A 13,761-nucleotide genomic window follows, 5' to 3' on the forward strand; every position below is an offset into this window, starting at 1 on the left:
GGCAGTGCAGCTCAAGTTCATGTACTTGCTTTACTATTTCACTATATTAGATATAAATACAGATATAGACATATTTTCTACTGTGCATTATTTAATCATAATTTTATCATCAATAATTCTTTAAAATGTTTTATTAATTTATTGCACAACTCTGTCCTCCCTCTTGAATGATCATTTGGCTAATATAAAATTCTGCACTGGCAGTTATTTTATCTCAGCAGTATAAAGATATTATTCCAATGTCTTCTGGCATCTATTGCTGTGGAGAACTCTGCTGTTAGCTGTCATTCTTTTGTAAGTAATCAGCCCTTTTTCTTTGGTAGCTTTTAGTATTTCCTCCTTATTCTTGATATTTTTTCAAATATTGATTCTCTATCATTTATTCCATTAAACTCATCTGAGACTCCTAATAAACATTAATATTTCTCAATCTATTTTATATTTCTCAACTCTTTTTCTTATTCTCCCTTTGGCTTTCTATACTGCATTCTAGATGAATTTTCATTATCACCATGAACAGGGGCACCCTTAAAGGCTAGACAGGTGCTCCTTAGGACCAAGTGAGGGATACTACAAAACTGCTGGTTAACACAGAGGTGGAAACACATCTCCCACTCATAATGAGCCTGCAAACAATATTTCATAACTCATGATGAAATCTAAGATTTTATTCTACTTGCTAACAAGTTAGCCTGCCACAGTTTCATGAATATTGGCAGAAGACAGAAGACTACTGTGTCAGAGATAAAAAGACTACATTATTCATGGCAAAGTAGCAGCCAAAGCTTCAAGTTTACTTCCATTGGTCGTACACGTCCCACCCTTACCCCCACCTGAGTCGCAGAGAGATGACCCAAAGGGCCCATGATGGATTCCTGCACATACAGTGGGCTGCCTTACAGAAGAACACTGAGTTTGGAGAATCTCTTTTATACTAAGTGAAAGCAAGCCTATTTGTCCAGGGTAAGACATTAATTCAACCCTGCAAGCATAAGCCTGATGACCTGGGAAAAGAGCAGTCAGGGGCTTATTATATTCTTGGTATTCCCAGCAAAAGTGTGCAGAGATGCTCAGGCCCCATAGTGGATGGCTTTCCTGAACCTTCCACATCAGCAGTAACAGAAGTGCCTTCCTGTAGCAGCAGCTGAATCCACTTTGCAGTTTTTCCAACACTTGCAGAACCAGCTTCATCACCCTCAATCCTCACTCCAAAGACACCTGCCAGCACATTTTCATCAGAGGTCTGAGTTTCAGCTATGTAGAGCCCTTTCTCTGAAGTTTCTAAGTTTCAGTAATTAAAACCTCTTGCCCATATTCCCTCAGCCATGGTTGCTTCCTGTAGGGGCCACCTCCAGGATACCTTAGAGTATTCTTTTTAATCTAGCACTTTCCTAGTTAATTTTATACCCAGTTAATAACTCTTTTTCTTTTTTTAATAAATTTATTTATTTATGGCTGTGTTGGGTCTTCGTTTCTGTGCGAGGGCTTTCTCCAGTTGCGGCGAGTGGGGGCCACTCTTCATCACGTTGCGCGGGCCTCTCACTATCGCGTCCTCTCTTGTTGCGGAGCACAGGCTCCAGATGCGCAGGCTCAGTAGTTGTGGCTCACAGGCTTAGTTGCTCCGCGGCATGTGGGATCTTCCCGGACCGGGGCACGAACCCGTGTCCCCTGCATTGACAGGCGGATTCCTAACCACTGCGCCACCAGGGAAGCCCCAATAACTCTTTATATGAAATTCTCTCTGTTCAAATAACTGGCATGGTTTCTTTCTGTCTCTTATAAATCGAATCCTGACTGATAAATAAATAATCCATATTTTCTTATTACCTATTATTAAATATTGCTTATTTAAAACAGGAAAAGGAAAAAAAATTAAATCACACCAGTTCCTCTATTCTGAACCAAATACTATTAAATATTTTGATATATTACCATCCTCCTTTTTTCTGTACAAACATACAATTTTTAAGTAATTGGATTTTTATTCTTTCATTTCCTGCTACTAACACAGTATCGTAAGTACCTTTCCAATTTTTACAAAACTGCCTAATTTACTGTATCCATTTCCCCTCCTACCACTCACTACTCCACCTATTTCAACCTAGTTTCTGCCCCCATCATTTTACTTAAAGGGATCTTGCTAAGGATTAGCCACAGATTTGAGCAAAGAGCATTTTCAGACATTATTGACCAGTTCCTCCTTAAAATATTTCCCCTGTATTCAATAATACTACAATCTCCCTGCCTCCTTCACTGACTCATCCTCCTGATACTTGACCTTTAATGTTGTGCTTCTTGAGGGTTGATTCTAGGTCTCCTTCTCTTCCTTTTCTAAATTGTCTCCCTGAGCAAGTTCGTGTGTGCCTGTTTTCAATTATCAGCAAAGCAAGTGACTCCCAAATTTATATCACCCGTCAACACCTCTCCAGTGAGTACCAGATCCATTACATCTGTCTACTACTTATGTCTACTTAAATACAGCAAAATCCCCTCAAATTCAAAACACCTGAAACAAACTGATGAGCTTCCCCTCCCAATCCAGTATTCTTAAAGTTTTCAATATCTAATAACTGCCCCACCATCAGTCTAGTACCAAAACCCAGAAAACTGGAGGCGGGACCAACAACTCCTTCTGCCTCATTTCCCCCTGCACAGTATCACCCAATCCTTTTGAATTCATCTTCCTTGATATCATTTATCTCTCTCATCTCTACAGCCCATCTTAGTCCAAGTTGCTATTATTATTTGCCCCAAATACTGCAATGGCTAACTGACTGGATGAATGGAAACACACACACACACACCCCACAAGCTACTGGTCTATAACTTGCTTTTGTCACTAAATATATCAAGCCTATGTTTACTGGTTGAAATATATCAAACTTATGTTCATAGTTGTACAGTATTCTATAGTAGTAGATGTATCAATTTATTCAACCATGCCCCCAGATGAATATTCAGGTCTTTGCAAACGCTGGCCTACTACATGTTTTCAAACATTGGATACTACAAACACTAATGCAATGAAAAAATCCTTCTGAGTATACCTTATGTATCCACGTTGTTACTTTTAGATAATACATTCCTAGAAGTGGGTTAGTGGGTCAGAGAATTTTACATTTTAAGTGTTTACTTGACACAAGCTAAATCATTTTCCAAAAAGTCTGTATCGTTTGTATTCTCTCCAACAGCATATCAAACATTTGTTAAAATTTAAATGTATTTAATTAGATACTATAAAGTGGGTACATTTTATTGTATATAAATTAACTTCATTCAATAGTTGCTTAAAAAAACAAACTTTGAACTTTTTTTTTTTTTTTTTTTGGCTGTGTTGGGTCTTCGTTTCTGTGCAAGGGCTTTCTCTAGTTTCGGCGAGCGGGGGCCACTCTTCATCGCGGTGCGCGGGCCTCTCACTATCGCAGCCTCTCTTGTTGCGGAGCACAGGCTCCAGACGCGCAGGCTCAGTAATTGTGGCTCACGGGCCCAGTTGCTCTGCAGCATGTGGGATCTTCCCAGACCAGGGCTCGAACCCGTGTCCCCTGTATTAGCAGGCGGATTCTCAACCACTGCGCCACCAGGGAAGCCCAAACTTTGAACTTTTAAGTTCTTTACCAGGCAGAGCATGTGGAAGGGTGAGAGTCTATTTCAGGCAGAAAATTATGGTATAGCTCGATAAACATATAGGGAAATAAAACAAAGTGATCTAAATACACAGTTTCATGCATGCAGAATTTGGGGCTTCTCCTCTGTGGCTCCCTCCTGTCCTGGATTTTACCCCTAAATTTCTAGCACCTGTGGTAGCCCTAACTGTCTTCTGACATGATTTTAAACAGGATTTTTTTACTTTCTCTTTCTGATATTTCACTGTTAAGTGTAAAGAAATGCAACAGATTTCTGTATATTAATCTTGTATCCTGCTACCTTGCTGAATTCATTTATTAGTTCTAATAGTTTTCGTGTGGATACTTTAGGGTTCTCTATAGAGTATCATGTCACCTGCATATAATGACAATTTTACCTCTTTCCTTCCAATTTGGATACCTTTTGTTTCTTTTTCTTGTCTGACTGCTGTGGCTAGGACTTCCAATACTATGTTGAATAGAAGTGGTGAGAGTGGGCATGCTTGTCTTGTTCCAGCATTTAGCAGGAAGACTTTCAGCTTTTTGCCATTGAGTATTATGTTGACTGTGGCTTTGTCATAAATGGCTTTTATTATGTTGAGATATGTTCCCTCTATACTCATTTTGGTGAGAGTTTTTATCATGAATGGATGTTGAATTTTATCAAATGCTTTTTCTGCATCTACTGGGATGATCATGTGGTAAACTCTAACTTCTGATCAAACCAGTAATCATAATCATAATCAACTGTGGATTGGTATTAGTACTGTGACTTTAAACATGTATGAATGTATACAAATGTGTAGATGAACTCACACATTTAAGATGAAATGTTGGAGAGTATATTTAAAATGCTATCTAGGTCAGCAAAGCTTAGTGGAATGTTTTATCCAATTATCAACACACCTACAGAAAATGCAGAGGTCGAATTTTCAATGGAAATTACAATAACTTCTGAAGCAAAAATAAAATGAAAATTAGTGCAGTAAGGACAATAATGGCTAATATTTAAGTCAGGAAAAATTAACACTGCAACATTTCTCCTTTTTTATTCAGAACTTTAGGGCAAAAATGGGACACTCTATTTGCCTTGGAAAATACCCCTGGGACTTGCCTGGTGGCGCAGTGGATAGGAATCTGCCTGCCAATGCAGGGGACACGGGTTCAATCCCTGGTCCAGGAGGATCCCACATGTCACGGAGCAACTAAGCCCGTGCACCACAACTACTGAGCCCACACGCCACAACTACTGAAGCCCACATGCCTAGAGCCCATGCTCCGCAACAAGAGAAGCCACTGCAGTGAGATGGCCGCGCACCGCAACAAAGAGTAGCTCCCACTCGCCACAACTAGGAAAAGCCCATGTGGAGCAACAAAGACCTAATGCAGCCAAACGTAAAAAAGAAAATATCCCTGAACTTATTCAGAAACGATCTTACCTACAGGCAATGAAGTACATAATTGTGTTTTAGTAAAGAAAAAGTTTGCTGTTGTTGTTTCTTTTATTTTGTGTTTATATTCTGTGAAACGTATTAAACTCTACATAACCATTTCTCTATTTTATCTGACAGATTTCAGATGCATTTATCCACATAAATTACATTGTTATCTTAGGAAGGGATGCCACTTTGATAACTGTTAAAAAATGAGAAAATACTGTAAAAGAAACGTCATATATTTGAGGCTCAAGTAAACATAATAAATCATCAAGATTTTTAAACTTGTGAATATTTAAAATAAATAGCCTTGTTCTGAGAAAATATTATAAAGATTCACATTTATAATATTAATAAATCACAGGACAGAGGAACACTTTGTTAGGATGGCATATAACCCTCATTTGGTTCCCCATACCAGAACATTGAATGCATGTAAAATGTTCTTTATTCTAGTTACACTCTATCTAAATATAAGAAAGGCACTTTGCCATGTTATAAATTATAGTTAATTTTCTGTCTTATGTGAGACATAGGAATTTATTGGCTATCCAGTATTAGAATAATCTTATATTCAATGTTTTATTTATTCTTAGCAGATTTCAGGGATTTATTTTTGGTTTCCTGGAATAGATATGGATCAGAGCTTTCAGTGTAAAATGATCAAGTAGAAAAGTAAAATGGTCAGTGAAATCTGATTGTATGAGAAAGTCAGAAAAGTAAAACGTTCTCTCTACTTTTTAGTAGAGTAGACTCTATCCTAAGAAATTAACTTATCTATTTTTAAATAAGTAGAAGGATTTCCCAGCTGTTAGAAACAGTATATTTACCACACAGGAAAAAAGTCAAAGGAAGAGGAAAAAAAAAGTAAAGTAGTATCCATTGAGTCAGGTGATATTGTTAGGCCCCTTCACATAATGTAATCCCCCCAACAACTCTCAGGTGAACTCTCTCCTTCTCTTATAAATGAGGAAACTTAAATTACAGAAGGTAAATAGCTTGACAAATATTTTTATGAAACGGAGGCAGAATAGAGACTCAAACCTCTAGCTCCAAAGTACTTGTGCTTCCCTCCACTTCAAAATGTTTCTTCCTGAAGTCTGAGGAGTTAAAACTGCAAAAATGGAAATACTGGTAACATTGTATACTTTTTCAGCATTTTAGTGTTTTCCTATGACAACAGCAACCAAAATTTCAACATTTTGCTTCAACCTTCAGATAAGGAGCCTAATGAAATGGCAGAGGCTGGCACTCCTCTTTCATAAGCTGTTCATAGGTAATTTTGAATCATATGCTTTTTGGTATGCAAATTAGTCAACTACACACAAACAACTTAGTATTTCCTCTACATAGTCAGACAGGCATGAAAGTAAGAAAAACATGCTCTATCTCAAAGACATCATATAATGTTTAACGTGGTAAATATTAGGAAGCATGGAGTAGCAAGTAACAGCAGTTCATGGCTGGGAGAGGAACAGGGGGTAGAGGCAGACGCTCTCTGAGGCACAGGCATACAGGGAATGCCGAAAGTGGACAGTAGAGCAAGAGCACTAAGAAAAACTTGCCTGCAAAACAGCCCCACTCTAATTACAAGGTAGTGTTAGAGAAATGTGAAGCCAGTGGTACTTTGTAGGTAACCTTAGCAATAAAAAACCCAAACCTGGTTCAACTCAGACTAAACTGATTCAGCTCTTAACACTAATAGCACAGTCATGCTATTCCAGGCATAAATATTATTAAACTCAGTCTTCACTGTCCCATCCATACATGATATTTTGCATTAAATAAAAAATTATTAAATACTTAAGAAAGCAAGAAAAATTAATCCACTTTCTAGAGACAAAGCAAGTGACAAATCAGACTTAATGAGGTTGAAATAATCACAAAGAATTTTAAATGACTATAAGTACTATGTTAAAAGACGTAGTGGAGGACTTCCCTGGTGGCGCAGTGGTTAAGAATCCGCCTGCCAATGCAGGGGACACGGGTTCAAGCCCTGGTCCGGGAAGATCCCACATGCCGCAGAGCAACTAAGCCTGCAAGCCACAACTACTGAAGCCCGCGCACCTAGAGCCCGTGCTCCGCAACAAGAGAAGCCACCACAATGAGAAGCCTGCACACCGCAACAAAGGGTAGCCCCTGCTCGCCACAACTAGAGAAAGCCTGCACGCGGCAACAAAGACCCAACGCAGCCAAAAATAAATAAATAAATAAATAAATTTATTTTTTAAAAAAAAGACCTAGTGGATAAGGTGGAAAACATACATGAAGACAATGAGGAATTTTAGCAGAGAAATGAAAACTGTAAAGGTCAAATGAAGTATTAGAAATAATCACTTTAAAAATCAAGGTAAAACAGAGATGCAAAATGCCTTCAACAATGATCCAGCAATCCCACTACTGGGCATATACCCTGAGAAAACTGTAATTCAAAAAGACATATGCACCCCAATGTTCACTGCAGCACTATTTACAATAACCAGGTCATGGAAGCAACCTAAATAAATGTCCATCGACAGATGAATGGATAAAGAAGTTGTAGTACATATATAAAATGGAATATTACTCGGCCATAAAAAAGAATGAAATTGGGTCATTTGTAGAGATGCAGATGGACCTAGAGACTGTCATACAGAGTGAAGTAAGTCAAGGAGAAAAACAAATATCGTATATTAACGCATACATGGAATCTAGAAAAATGGTACAAATGAACCTGTTTGCAAGGCAGAAATAGAGACACAGACGTTGAGAACAAACGTATGGACACCAAGGGGGGACTGGGGGGTGGGATGAATTGGGAGATTGGGATTGACATATATACACTACTATGTATAAAATAGATAACTAATGAGAACCTGCTGTATAGCACAGGGAACTCTACTCAATGCTCTGTGGTGACCTAAATGGGAAGGAAATCCAAAAAATAGGGGATATATGTATACATATAGCTGATTCACTTCACTGTACAGCAGAAACTAACACAACACTGTAAAGCAATTATACCCCAATTTAAAAAAACAAAAGCCTTCAACAGGCTCAAAAGTAGATCACATACATTAAAAGATATACCATGTGATACCACCTGAAAGAAAGTCAGAGTGACTATAACAGTATCAGACAAACTAAAGAACAGTGAATATGAACAGAGATAAAGAGAAAAATTTTAAAACAATAAAAAAACAAATCCACCAAGAAGACATAACAATCCTAAATATGTACACACCTAAGAACAGATCTCCAAAATACACAAAGTAAAAACTGATAGGACTGAAAGGAGAAACAGACAAATCCATAATTATAGCTGGAGGCTTCAAGACTCCTCAACTTAGTATTTGACAGAACAAGTAGACAGAAAATTAGTAAAACTACAGAAGATCAAGCAACACTATTATCTAGCTTGACCTAATTGACATTTTAACCCAACCACAGCAGAATACACATCTTTTCAAGCATACATTCATTTTGATAGACCATATTCTGGCCCATGAAACAAACATCAAAAAATTCAATAAATTTGCTCTCTATTCACTGCCAATTAAACAATTAAACTAGAAACCAGTAACAGAATGCTATCTGGAAAATCCTCAAATATTTGGAAATTAAACAGCGTACTTCTAAATAACTCAGCAATCAAAAAGGAAGAAGAGAAATTAGAAAATATTTTGAATTAAAGGAAAATAAAAACATAACATATCAAAATTCATAGGATGCAGTTAAAGAAAGACTGAGAAGCAAATCTATGATATTAATGCTTACAAACTACTGGGAAAAAATAAGTTACAAAGATGTAATGTACAGCACAGGGAATACAGTCAATATCTTAAAATAACTGTATGGAGTATATGCTATGAAAATATTGCATTACTATGTATACATCTGAAACTAATAGAATATTGTTAAGTCAACTATACTTCAGTAAAAAATAAGATAAAAATAAATCAATAAAATAAAATAAGAAAAGGTGTCATATTAATGAACTAACAAGCTCCAACCATAAGGAACTGGAAAAAAACAGGAAAAAAAATGGGGAGAGAAGTGCAACTTAACCCTAAAGCAAGAAGTAAGTAAAGATAAAAGCAAAAAATTAATAAAACTGAATACATAGAAATAGAGAAATATCAATGAAATAAAATCTAGTTCTTTGAAATAAAAATATTAATACACTTGTAGCCAGACTGACAACAAAAGAGAAGATGAAATGGGGAACATTACTAAAGACCCTACAGATATAAAAAGGATAATAACAAAGTAATACAAACAACTTTACGTCCACAATTTAGAGGAAACAAATTCCCTGAAATACACAAACAACAAAAGCCACACAAACTACAAAAGCCACTCATGAAGAAATAACCTGAACAGTGTTATATCCACCAAAGAAATTGAATACATACATTTTAAAACTTAGTGGGAAAAACAAAAACAAAAAACTCCAACCCCATGTGGCTTCACTGGGAAATTCTACCAAACATTTAAGGAAGAAATAACACCAATTATACACAAACTTCTCCAATGGAAAAAAAGAAGAAACACTTCTGAACTCATTTTACAAGGTCAGTATTACTCTTATACAAAACATACATACACAGAAAGATATTAAAACTATAGATCAATATCCCATATGAACACAGATACAAAAAAATTCTCAACAATACATTATCAAATCAATCCCAGCAATATTTAAAAAGGATAATACACCATGACCAAGTGGGGTTTCTTCCCAAAAATGCAAGGTTGGTTTCATGGTCAAAAATCAACCAGCATAATTCACATTATCAACAGATAAAGAAGAAACACCATATAATCATCTAATTAAATGCCATAAAAACATTTGACAACATTCAACATCCATTCATGATTTTAAAAACCTCAGCAAATAGGAATAGCAGGGAACTTCTTCAAGATGATAAAGGGCATCTACAAAAAAACAAAACAAAACAAAAACCCTATGGCTAACATTATGCTTAATGGTGAAAAACTAAATGCTCTTCCCCTGATATCAGGAACCAGGCAAGGATGACACTCTCACCACTCCCATTTAACTCTGTATTTAGTGAAGGTTCTGGGCAATGTGATAAGGCAAGAAAAAGAAATAAAAGAACTATACAAATAAAATTGTTCTCTATATAGAGAAATAAAACATCTCTGTTCACTGACGACATGATTGGTTACAAAGAATCTATTAAAATCCATTTAAAAGTGACTAGAATTAACTAGTAAATTTATGATAATCTCAGGCCACAAGGTCAATATAAAACTCAACTGCATAGTGCACAACAATGTGAATGTTATTCTTTTATGTTATGTACATTTTACCACATTTTTAAAAATAAATGATAGTATCAGAAAAGTTATCTAGAGAAAAACAAAATGTCTTGAGCCAGCTGAAAATTCAAGTCTTTATTAAAAATATACAGTACCACTTTTTTTTTTTAAACCAGTTTAAGCCAGTCAACGTTTTTTTTGTTTTTTTTTTTAATTAATTAATTTATTTATTTATTTATGGCCGTGTTGGGTCTTCGTTTCTGTGCGAGGGCTTTCTCCATTTGCGGCAAGCGGGGGCCACTCTTCATCGCGGTGCGCGGGCCTCTCACCATCGCGGCCTCTCTCGTTGTGGAGCACAGGCTCCAGACATGCAGGCTCAGCAGCTGTGGCTCATAGGCCCAGCTGCTCCGCGGCATGTGGGATCCTCCCAGACCAGGGCTCGAACCCGTGTCCCCTGCATTAGCAGGCAGACTCTCAACCACTGCGCCACCAGGGAAGCCCCAGTACCACTTTTAATAGCATCAAAAAATATGAAATAGATACAAATCCATCAAAATATGTATAAGATCTGTAAAAACTAGAAACACCAATGAACAAAATTAAAGAACTAAATAAATGAAGAGATATATTATGTTCATGGATTGGAAGATATCAATTTTCCCTAAAGTTACTGATAGACTCAATATAATCCTAATCAAAATCCCAGTAAGATATTTTGTAGAAATCAGGAAACTGATTCTATAATTTATATAGAAAATAAAACTAGAATAGCCAAAACAATTTTGAAGGGGAACAAAGTTGGAGGACTCACACAACCTGATTACGAGACTATAAAGACCATGATTTCAATTCCATAAAGCCATAATTATGAACACAGTGTGGTAATAGAAAAAGGACAGACACACAGATCAACAACAGAGTCTAGAAGTATACCCACATTTGGTCAGTTGATTTCATATATGGTCAATTGTTTTCAACAAAGGTGCAAAGTCAATTAAATAGAGAAAGACTAGTCTTTTCAATGAATGGTGCTAGAATTTTTGGATATCCATATGGAAAGAAATGAATCTCAACCTCTACCTCACAGCATATAGAATTTAACTCAAAATGGATTATAGATTTAAAAGTATAATAAAGTAAAACGATAATACATTTAGAAGAAAACAAGAGAAAATCTTTGTGACCTTGGATTAGGCAACACTTTGTAAATAAAATACCAAACACATGAACCATAAAAGATGAAACTGATAAACTGGACTACTTCAAGACGTAACAACTTCAGTTCTTCAAAAGATAATGTTAAGTCACTGAAAAGCCAAAGACAGAGAGAAAATATTTGCAAACACATAGGTTATAAAAGTCCTATGTCCAGAATATACAGAATATACAAAAAACTCTCAATATTCAATAATAAGAAAACAGAAAATATTTGATGGCCAAAGACTGAACAATTAAAGAAGATATATGAATGACAAATAAGCACATGAAAAGGTGCTCAACATGGTTTGTCATTAGAGAAAAGTAAAATAAAACCACAGTGAGATACTAATACACACCTATTAGAACAGCTAAAAATAATAAAGAAACTGTCAATACCAAGTACTGGTCATGATGGAAGGCAACTATTTGAAAAAGTCTGGCGAGTTCTTCCAAAGTTTACTTACCATTTGATCCAGCAATCCCACTTCTAGATAGTTACCCAAGAGAAATGAAAATTTATGATCCCACAGAATCCTAATGGAAATATTTATAGCAGCTTTATTCAGAATCTCCAAAATTAAAGACCAATCCATTGGTGAATGGATAAACTGTTAGAGCCACACAATGGAATACCATACGGCAGTAAAAAGGAATGACTTACTAAATACATGAATAAATCTCAAATGCATTGTGCTACATGAAAGAAGCCAGTACTCCTTACTGTATGAACAGAAAACAGATCAGTCGTTACCAGAGGCTGGTGGTAGCATGCGGGGTAACTATAAAATGGTAAAAGGGAATTTCCTGGGATGATAGAATTCTTCTATATCTCACTTGTACTGGTGCTTACTAGATTGTATGCACTGTCAAAACTCAAAGAAGTATACACTAAAGTGGGTGAATTTTACTCTATATAATACCTCAATAAACCTGACCAAAAAATCCTATCGATTAATTTACAATGATTTTATTCATATAAGCTAGGTCAGAGTTTCTCAAAGTATAGAACCAGCATTTCCAAAATCACCTTTAACACGGAGTACTTTATTAAAACCATAAATAATGGTTTCCACCTCAAACCAACTGAATTTCAGTCCTGTGAGTAGGGCTTGGAATCTTCATTTTTATAAAACACACTATGTGACCCTGAAACACACTGAAGTTCGAAAACCTCTTTGCGAGAGTATAAACCTTTTATTTTATTAAATGGGAACTGAGGTGTTCTGACAGTTGAAAGATAGGTTGGAGGTATAATCAAATTACATAGTAAAGGCTGACAGTAAAATCATATATTAAGTAAGAAATGTTATTTATCTAATATTATATATTAAATACCATCATCTTCAAACATATTTCTTCTACAGAAAAGGTTGTACATGGGTATCTCACTCTTTACACACAAAAGCACACAAAGATAGATGAAATAATTAAATATAAGTATATAAAATCATAAAAATCCAGAAATATTTGTTTTGTAATGATACAGCCAGAGGGAAGGCTTTCTAAAGATCAAAATCTAGAAGCCATAAGGGGAAAAACAATCCTAAAAATGACCACTTTAAAGTTAAACACAAAAAATAAAAACTGAAGACAACATAAAAATCCATCTTTAGAATACATATAATAAAAAGTGAGCTTTCTTAAATTTACAAAGCTATCTTACAATCATTTAGACCAACAAATCAATTAAATCTATGTGTCAAGTAGTTTCTCAGAAAACAAAACAGAAATGACTATAACCTCCTCCTTTAGTTTCTCTTTCTCACACTCTCCAACTCCACTCTTTAACCCATCTGAGTAGTAAAAAGCAATTTCCTACAGCCACTTCCCCATCACCATAAGTCTCAAGTGTGTCTGTGTGTATTACACCAAGACTTCCATAAAGGAGAATTCAGAGTTGTTGTTTCGTTTTGTTTTAATTTACAGCAATAAATTGCATTCAATTTCTAAATTGGCAGTTTTATTAATTAATTTTTGGACTTAGGAGGATCCATATTCATTCTTACTGGTTCATTCCTTAATTCTAATCTTATTAATATATTTTCTACTTTTGTTTCAACCATGTAATTAATTGCAATGGCAAATCCTGGAGAAGGATAACTCCTACAGAGGAGACATAGTGTATATAATGCTAGGATCTGTGATGAATTTGTTTCACTGAGATTCTCAAAATGGAAAAATCATTATTCCCAAGAAACAGAGCTCTACCTGAAGATCTGATTATTTCAGCAAATCTG

The 13,761-nt window shown here is 35.8% G+C and overlaps 1 protein-coding gene across 5 annotated transcripts in view; it reads right to left on the reverse strand.

The window, feature by feature from the left end:
- Positions 1–13,761, reverse strand: part of MAN1A2 (mannosidase alpha class 1A member 2) — a 182,467-nt gene that overhangs the window by 82,019 nt on the left and 86,687 nt on the right. The gene's annotated exons all lie outside the window — the stretch shown is intronic.

The sequence above is a fragment of the Balaenoptera physalus genome, assembly GCF_965194825.1.
Source record: "Balaenoptera physalus genome assembly, chromosome: 1".
Taxonomy (NCBI): Eukaryota; Metazoa; Chordata; class Mammalia; order Artiodactyla; family Balaenopteridae; genus Balaenoptera; species Balaenoptera physalus.